Below are 9,596 nucleotides of genomic sequence, written 5' to 3' on the forward strand. Positions count from 1 at the left end.
TGTATCTATTTTTCAAATTTAACAGGCATAAATGCACTTTTATATAATAAAAAATGTTTTGCTAACCACTGGTTTGCAGCCTCTATAGGGAAAATTTATAGGAAGATACAATTTTGAGCCAACACCAAGTGAAGATGCTATTTAGAGCTGCACATAATGAAATAAACCCCTTAGTTATGAATCAGTTATTATATTTCACTGAACTCCAACTGTTTCTTCCTCACTGCTTAATTTCACTCTAGCTTTTGTTATTAGGCCTAAAGAAACCATTTTTACATTTTCTCGCATGCACTTTGAGTATCCAAAATTCCATCTACAAGTTTTCAGCTTTTTGCCTCTAATTGATCCACTGGTTGCTCTAACTGCTTTAATAAATAATATTATCTTAGTTCTACTAGTCCATAATTCTAAGGTCCCTGCATCACATATTATTTGTTATTCCTGTGAGGAGAAAAAGGAGCCTTTTTTCTCCCCAAAGCATGTCATACAGTCAGAGAGAGAGAGAGAGAAAGAAGAGAGAGAGAGTAAGGTTAGGGAAAGAGAATAAAAAAATGAGAGAAAACAAACACAATCTACCCTCCAAATTAATACCAGTTTCTCTACAGTGTGAGATATTTTGACATTCATATCATTGGATATCTGAAGTTACTTCTATTCAAATTTCATAGGAAATCTCCTCCTCCATGTGACCCTAAGGTTCCAATCTGGTTTTACTCATCATTTTCAGATACCATGTATAGTTAGATAACTGGGAAGAGCTTGGGTTTTCTGTAAAGATTCAGTCAGCCTCCTTACTGTAAGGTCCTCCCTACTGTAAGAATAAGGTCCATGAGGACAGAGGCTGTATCTTTATAGGAATTTCCTGGAAAATTGTGGGCTCAACTGATATTAGTCAGACAACTAAATAATTAAGCTAAAAATACATGAATGCATAAATAAATTAATGTGAATGATGATTGGAGAGGTATGTAAATATATGACTTACTTAATGAGTAAGTTAGTTGAATTAGCAAATATAGTAAGTTTTTTGAAACAATGTTGAAAGAGTTGGTACTTCTGAATTGGGAGAGAACCAAACTTTTATTTGGCCATGAGAGTGCAGGAATTAAATAAATCAAGTTTTAATTAATTAAAAATACAAGGTTCTTGTACTAGACTCGTGTACATTGCTCGTGGAAACGTAAAATTGTGTAGCTGCTATAGAAAAAAACGTATGGATGTTCCTCAAATAATTAAAGATAGAACTACCACATGATCCAGCAATCCCACTTTTGAGTTTTTATGCAAAAGAATCAAAATTGTAATAATGAAATAATAATAATAGTAAGTTGGACTTTCAAAAAGAGGGAGCAGAACTGTGGCTACCAGAGGCAAGAAAGGGGGAGGGGGAGGGAAATAGTGAGAGGTTGGTTAATGGAAACAAAACAGACAGATACAGGAAAAATAAATTCTATTGGTATATGTAGAGCCAGGGATCTATAATTAACAATAGTCTACTGCATGTGATCAAATTGCTAGAAGAGAGAATAATTTCCACATCACAAAGAAACAATTAAGTTTTGTAATGAGGGATATGCTAATCACCATGATTTCATCATCACACATTGTATACATGTACTGAGATATAACTGTACTCCACGAATACATATAATTAATATGTTTCAATAAAAAAGTGGAAATCAGAATCATGAAGAGGCATTAGCACTCCCATGTTCATTGTAGCACTATCTGCAATAGCCAACATGTGAAAACAACCTAAAGTTCATTAATTGATGAATGGATAAATAAAATGTGGTACATAATACAATGGAATATTATTCAGCCTTAAAAATTAAGGAAATCCTGCAATATGCAATACCATGGATGAATCTTGAAGACATTATGCTGAGTGAAATGAGCCAGTCACAGAAGGACAAATACCACATGATTCCTCTTATACGAGGAATCTAAAAGAGTCAAACTCAAAATATTAGATACAAGAATGGTGGTTGCCAGGGGCTAGGGGTTGGGGGAAATGGGAAGTTGCTGGTCAATGGGCATGAAGTTTTAATTATGCAACATGAATCAATTCTAGAGATCCATTGTACAACACTATGCCTATGCTTAACAATACTGTACTGTGCACTTAAAAATCTTATGAGACCAAATCTCATATTAAGTGTTCTTAACACACACATGCACACGTGCACGCACACACACAGACTAGGTCCTTACCCAAAGTGCTAGTTAGTGCAAGATTGAAGAGAAAATGAACCAATACACTATCTGCTGTTCAAATTAATACTAAGTTCTCTGAAGTATGAAATATCTCCGCTGCAGCATCATTAGATAGCATGACTATAAGGAGTATTTTCTGAAAAAGGCTCACTAGCATCCAGCCTAGTAACTGAAGTCAATTATAAAAATTCCAGAATACCAACAGGTAAAAAAAAAAGCAACACTGTTATGTTGAGTGGGCACTTACATTGAAGAGAGGGATTAAGACATGAGAGCACTGTGGACACCATGATCATGTGTCAACTTCCTACTCTGCCTGCTATTATTTCAGCTTCTAATGGCTCATGTAGGCTTACTCAGGGTGAATGCTGTGAAAGAAACAGGAAGCGACTAGCTTAGAAACAGCTTCTCCGCTGCAGCATCATTAGATAGCATGACTATAAGGAGTATTTTCTGAAAAAGGCTCACTGGCATCCAGCCTAGTAACTTAAGTCAATTATAAAAATTCCAGAATACCAACAGGTAAAAAAAAAGCAACACTGCTATGTTGAGTGGGCACTTACATTGAAGAGAGGGATTAAGACATGAGAGCACTGTGGACACCATGATCATGTGTCAACTTCCTACTCTGCCTGCTATCATTTCAGCTTCTAATGGCTCATGTAGGCTTACTCAGGGTGAATGCTGTGAAAGAAACAGGAAGCGACTAGCTTAGAAACAGCCGCATACCATCGCAAAGCCACAGTAAAACGCAATCCACATGAAATGAATTTGAGTGGGAAAAAAATGGGCCACAGCAGGTTTACACAAGAGCAGTGACTTATTTTTAATACCTACTGTGTGCTAGGAATGTTTACCTTAAACATAAATAATTTGCTGCATATAACAACATTTCAGAGTGTCTGTCATAAAACAGGGGCTCAGTAAACATCCCTGTCCTCATTCTAGTCTTCATGCCAAATTCCATGCCAGTAGAGCATGGACAAAGTGGCCGATGATAAGAATAAACTTCAATTGGAACCCCATCCCTGCTTCCACCTGCTATATCACCATGCACAAACAACTCATGCTATTAGAGCCTTTGCTTCCTTCTCCATAAAACTGAAATCATACTATTTCCTGGTGTCTTTCATGAGAATTAAGTGAAATAGTACAAAATAGGAGCTTAGCACCATGTCTGATTCTCCCACATAACAATATGGTTCAGAGCCAATAGTAACAAACCTGAACAAAGTGGCTAGACAGATGAGCAAAGAATACCTGTTCATACTCTGGTTAACTCCATAGACTTGATTTACTTTCCTTCCTTCCTGGTATGCATCCCGAATTTGATGAGGCCATTTAGAAAATGAATAGTTTATTATTTCAATTAAAATTGGCCCTGCTCAGTAATATTAAAGCATACAGACACAGTTGGAATTACAAAGATCACAGAAAATGAAAGGAACTCTGGTGTAGGGATAAAGAACAGGCATATTGTTAGAAAAACCCAGGTGCACACCTCAGTTCCACTCTTAACTATTTGTGTGATATTGGGCTAGTTATCCTTAGTTTTCTCATATGTTAAATGGGGGTAATGACCAAACATATTATCTCCAAAAGGTGTTAGAGAATGAAATGAGTATATTTAGCATAGTCCCTAACACATATTAAGTACTCACTAGTAAGAATATTTATAGCAGTAGCAGGGACAATTCAGATTAAATGAGTTAATTAGACTAGTTAGCATATAACTGTTATATAAAAAATAGATAATTCTGCACATGGTAAGCCCCTTTAGTAGATCAACCTACTAAAATAAGTACTAGGTTTTTAATTTGCATTTAAGGTATGAAATTAATGTTGGCTTACCCTTTATTAACTAGCAATACTAATAGCTAATACATATTTTATTTAACAATCTCATTTAATCATCACAATAATCCTGTGAGGAAGATTATGCTATCTCATAAGACGAGGAAACTGAAACTCAGAGAACTTCACAGACCACTGCCTGATAATTTGAACCTTAGACTGCCTAACTACAAAATGCATCATCTTTATATAATTTATACAACTGTATTCTGTATTACTGAGAGACATATTGTATTGCATAGAGTTGCAAATGTCAAATTAATGCTCCTAGAAGAAAGAGGGTAAAACTATGAATTTTGCTCTATGTCACTAACTTCTCCTGGAAGGGAATATACAGACATATAGATAGAGATGTAGATATAGATACACATAAAAATATCAGTATAAGAAATTTAAAAATACATGATATTTCCAGCTTGACAATGTGATCTAAAAAGTTGAGTCTCATGGGAAGTTGGCCAACCAGCAAATGACTGCATGTTTTAACATGGCAGATGCCATGATAGATGCCGATTTCTTGCTGGATGGCCAAATATACATTATCCTCAAAAATGGATACATTCTTGTCAGCGTATAAAATAAACAGTCCTGAAGAGAAAATAATGTGTTTGTTACCCAGTGATTCCCTGAATTTCTATGTCCTCCAGTTCTGTTTTAAATGGTTAAATGGCTGTAAATCTGTCTGCTAGACTCATAAGGAACTACACATTGCTCTGGCTAGTCAGGAAATTAAATTCTCTGCTCAAATTAACCAATTGTGCATAGAGAGAGAAAAGCTCTCTTCATAACCTAATTGGGGAGGGTGGTTGGAAAACGGAATAGCAGAAATGCAGAGCAGATACTGGAAAATGCAGTTGGTGATTCTTACATTCTTATCTGGAGCCAATCCATCTCCAGTCAGATCCAAGTGGGGCCCACCTTCTGAATGACACAAGAAATCCCCATTTTATATGCTTAAAAAATGTTTTCACCCTTTCTTTGAGTGGGACCATAGATGCCAAGGAACTAGCACTTGTCCGAAATCTATCAGAAGCACAAATATGTCTGTGTCATCAAATGGTACTTTATCTGTCCATCTCATTCTGGTAAAAAAGCCTCAAATTCCCTTTTGCTTGCCTGAAAATGAAATGCTTCTAAGCCAGACAGTTGTTGATGAACAGCTTCAAGCTTCCTCTACACATACCTTTTATACCAGTGGCAATAATGAAAATAACAAAGCAAAAAGAACATCAACTACAATGAGAATTGTCACTTGATTCCCTATGAACTTGAACCATTATCAGTAAATCTCCATTTCTACATCAGTGAAATAAAGAGATTATAAAATGTGCAAAAACACGTGTGCTATGAACCTGGATTTAAATCTAGTTCTGCCCATTTGAGGCTACTTTCATTTGTCATGGAAAGTTCCTCGGACCTCATCTGTAGCTAAGAATATGTTTCTGCACAGCAAGTCCATTCTCACTGGTACAGTGAATTCATGTTTGGAATTTATATGTAATTGTCCTGATATTTGAACCCCTATTTTCTCTCCGTGCCCTTGGCTCAGCACACTCCTGCACCCATATGTGCTCCTGGCTGACAGCAGTAGAAACCTTGTCAAATCAAGTGCTAAAACTGACTCCATGACTGGTCCCTCAGTTGAACCAATTTTGTTTACTCCCTTCACAGTCTGTCTCATGCTTGGAGGTGTAAAGAAAATGATGATTGCTTTTTTTCTGCATTACCTTCAGAGGAAATTAAGTAACATGAAAACAGGGCAGATTCATTCATTCAACAGTTATCACTGCCCCTATTTATATCAGCATTTCAGCATAAAGTCATCATACAACTACACTGTATTGTCAGGACGTGGATGCCCACATAAATTTATTTTTCTGGACACCTCCTGCCCTTGCATTAAACACTTGACCTTTTGATAGATATAATACTCTTAGCCAAATAAGGGGCATTCTGTATGTCTATATTTTGCCGAATTCCTTTACAATGGAGAATGGCCACTAGCTCAATCCTCAAATCCCCAGGTGGAGTTTTATCTTCTCAGAGGTTGAGCTCTTCTGCAGGAAGCTTTCTCTGGGTCCTTATGGGACACACTCTTATTTATTATGCTGAATTTGGAAGTGGCTTCTGTTTTAAATAAAAGAGCTGTTCTGGATCTAAACATAATTCTTTTTTTGTCCAAACTCAAATTATTTGAGGCACTAACTGTTCTGTAGGGTTTTACTGTCAGGCTCATAGTTTCAACACCCTTATGAGTAATGGGCATTTAATTCATTTTTAAAAAGTGAATAAATAAAACTTACAGAAAACTCACTTGTCTATAGTTTCCCTGAATAAAATAATTGGAAACAAGTCTGCCCTATATATCTGTGACGTGGAAATTGAAACTGTTTGGTATAAGCTGACATCTAACTCATAGATCAGCTAGACAATTCTTTAAAATGGTATTCTTCCACCTAGTTCTCTCTCTTTTATTTTGTAACAAATATTTCTAAGACAATATTAGAAATCCACATTCAAACACATCATTAGCCAACACTTCACCCTTGGAGACCAGTGTACAAGTTATAGATTTTCAGTTTGCTTTCAGAAGAAAGCTATTTAGCTGAGCACCTGCACTGTCATTTGTGCGACTGGCGAAAGAGAAAAGATGTCTACAGTTCAACAGGAAAAAAAAAAAGTTGGATCCACATTTTTTAAAACAAGGAAAACCTTTAATAAAGGATTATTTCTCATTCTGGGAAAAAAATTCTGAAAAGGGAAAGTATAAACAAAAGGTATTTTTAAAACGGCTGAGAACGATTTTTGTCTAGAGGACACCAAGCGAGATATGCTGAGCTATTGGAAATGCTCATGAATGGATAATTTCAAAGCCAAACAACAAACACTGAAGTAAGATAAAAAAAATTAAAAAAAATAATAAAAAAAACTCCTAATGCACTGACACAGTGGTCTCATGCCTCTAAATTTTAATACACAAGGGTATTTCAGAATATTCACGAATACTTCTGGTCAAGATGGAGGAACAGACGGTCCCCAGCGTCACTCTCTCCCACAAATCAACAAATTTACAGCTATAAAAAAGCAACGACAGCCAAGCTGGGGCCTCGAGAACTCAGAGGAAGAGGAGGAGAGACCTACAGAGTGCATGAAGGTGGGAGAAGCCATGATGAGAGAAAGAAAAATCCCCTTCTACTGTTTTGAATCCCAGTCATTTCCAGGCTGGAGCTGCTGAGTGCATGGAGCAGGAGCTGGCAAAATGCCACAGCTGTGACTTTCAGATGAAGTTACTTAAAGGCAGCAGGGGAGAAGAGGGCCTTGGTGGCCCCCGGGCCAGTAATACCACTAATAGTGGTCTCATGGACCCACATAGGACTGAGGAGCCACGACAACTGTAAAAAAGGGAACTGGTTTGGAGGTTCCTCAAACAACTACAGATAGTTCTACCATAAGACCCAGGTATTTCACTGCTAGGAATACACCCCGAGGAATGAAAATCATCATGTCGAAGGGACACCTGTACTCTGATGTTTATTGCAGCTCTATTTACAGTAGCCAAGAGTTGGAACCAGCCCAAATGTCCATCATCAAATGAGTGGTGATGGAGTTTGTATGTGTTGTCCCCTCCAAAACTCATGTGGAAATTTGATCTCCAATGTGGCAGTGTTGGAAACTGATTGAGTCATGGGGGCAGATCCCTCAAGAATGGATTAATGCTCTCCCTGGGGGAGTGAGGGAGTTCTCGCTCTATTAGTTCCACCAGAGCTAATTGTTTAAAAGACCCTGGCACCTCCTCTCTCTCTCTTGTTTCTCTCTCTTGCTTCCTCTTGCCATGTGATCTGTTTGTACCCACCGGCTGCCTGCCACTTTCCACCATGAGTAGAAGCAGCCTGAGGCCCATGCCTGAGGCCAATGCCAGATGCAGGTGTCCTGGAATCATAAGCCCAATAAACCTCTGTTCATTATACATTGCCCAGTCTCAGGTATTTCTGTCATAGCAACACAAAACGGACTAAAACAAGTGGATATGGAAAATGTGGTATATCTACACAATGGAATACCACTCAGCTATACAAAAGAATGGAATACTACCATTAGCAGCAACATGGATGGACTTAGAAAAAATTATATTAAGTGAAATAAGTCAGGCACAGAAAGAGAAATACCACATGTTCCCATTTATTTGTGGGAGCAAAAAATAAATTAATAAATACAGAAACAAATGGGGGGGCAGGAAAGAAGACACAACAATCACAATTCTTTGAACTTGTTAAGAAGAGCCAACAGATATGATGTTGATGGGCAGGAGAGGGGAGAGGGAGGGGGAAAGGAGGATTCAGTAAAGGAACACGAAAGTCAACTACATTGTATATTGATAAGAAAAAAATTCAAATTAATTAATTAATTAATTAATTAATTTTTAAGAAAAATTAAAAACAGAAAAAAATAAAAAATAAAAAGAAGCCACTCAGAGGCCGGTGAGTCATCACAAGGGACCGGCACACAGCCAGTCCCATTGGAAGTGTTTGGAGCATTGGTGGTGGGGGAGATGGGCCCAGCCAGGGAACACTGGGGCACAGCAAGGACAGCTGATCTGTCCCCCAATTAATGTAGGACCACTCAGAGGAGGCTGTTCAGAAATATAGAATTGCATGGGGTGCAGTTTGATGAAAAGACTCAGGCCCAGACCAGAGTTTCTACCTAACCCCTGACACCCACTACCAGTCCCATGGTGGTGGCCTTGGGCCTTAGCCACACCCCCATGACAAGCACAACTACCCCAGTGACAATCACTGAGCTGCTGCAGGAAGTGCCCCAGGCTCTTCCAAACTGGAACAGTGGAGGGCCTAGGGCCTTGACCATGTCCGCCCTACACCCACAGCCAGTCCAGTGACGACCACCAAGTCACAGCAAGAAAGGCCCTTGGTTTCTGAGCTGGGCAGGTGGGAGGTAGGGCTTTTGCCAGTCCAGCAATGACCAAGCCACCGCTGGAAGCCCCCTGGTCTCCCTTGTGGGAATGTCCGGGGTGCAACAGGCTTCAATCCCGCCCCTCCTCCTTCCTCCTTCTGCCATCACATTTTGTTCCTCTTTCTCCTCTCCTCTTCGCAAATGCTCTGCAACAACATCATAGAATGTAAAATAAACTATAAAATAAAACAAAACATTCATGGAAAAATAGAACTAAAAGATAATGCGAATCTTTTCATGAACTTCTTGAAGTATCCTAGTACAATTCACTGTAGCTGTCAAGGGAGACAGAAGACAAACTAGCAATGCTTTCCCAATGCTACAAAAAAAAAATGCATAAACAGGCAAAAATAAAATAAAAATATAAAATATCCACTCAAATGCACTGCAAAATATTTGTAAGTTTACATTTTTCACTATACTCTCTGAGAGCTGGAATAGCTTTGTTCATCTTGCTGTTCCTGTCTCTGGGCTCTGTATGTAGTGCTAGTAGGTACACATGTACACATGCACACCCCACCCCATACACACAGAGCATGTGTTGACCAAAATTCCTT

At 38.4% G+C, this 9,596-nt stretch overlaps 1 protein-coding gene across 2 annotated transcripts in view; it reads right to left on the reverse strand.

Annotated features, from left to right (window-relative positions):
* CDH8 (cadherin 8, type 2) overlaps window positions 1–9,596 on the reverse strand; it is a 208,472-nt gene that overhangs the window by 158,818 nt on the left and 40,058 nt on the right. The gene's annotated exons all lie outside the window — the stretch shown is intronic.

This window comes from Galeopterus variegatus, unplaced genomic scaffold (genome assembly GCF_000696425.1).
Source record: "Galeopterus variegatus unplaced genomic scaffold, G_variegatus-3.0.2 Scaffold826, whole genome shotgun sequence".
Classification (NCBI taxonomy): Eukaryota; Metazoa; Chordata; class Mammalia; order Dermoptera; family Cynocephalidae; genus Galeopterus; species Galeopterus variegatus.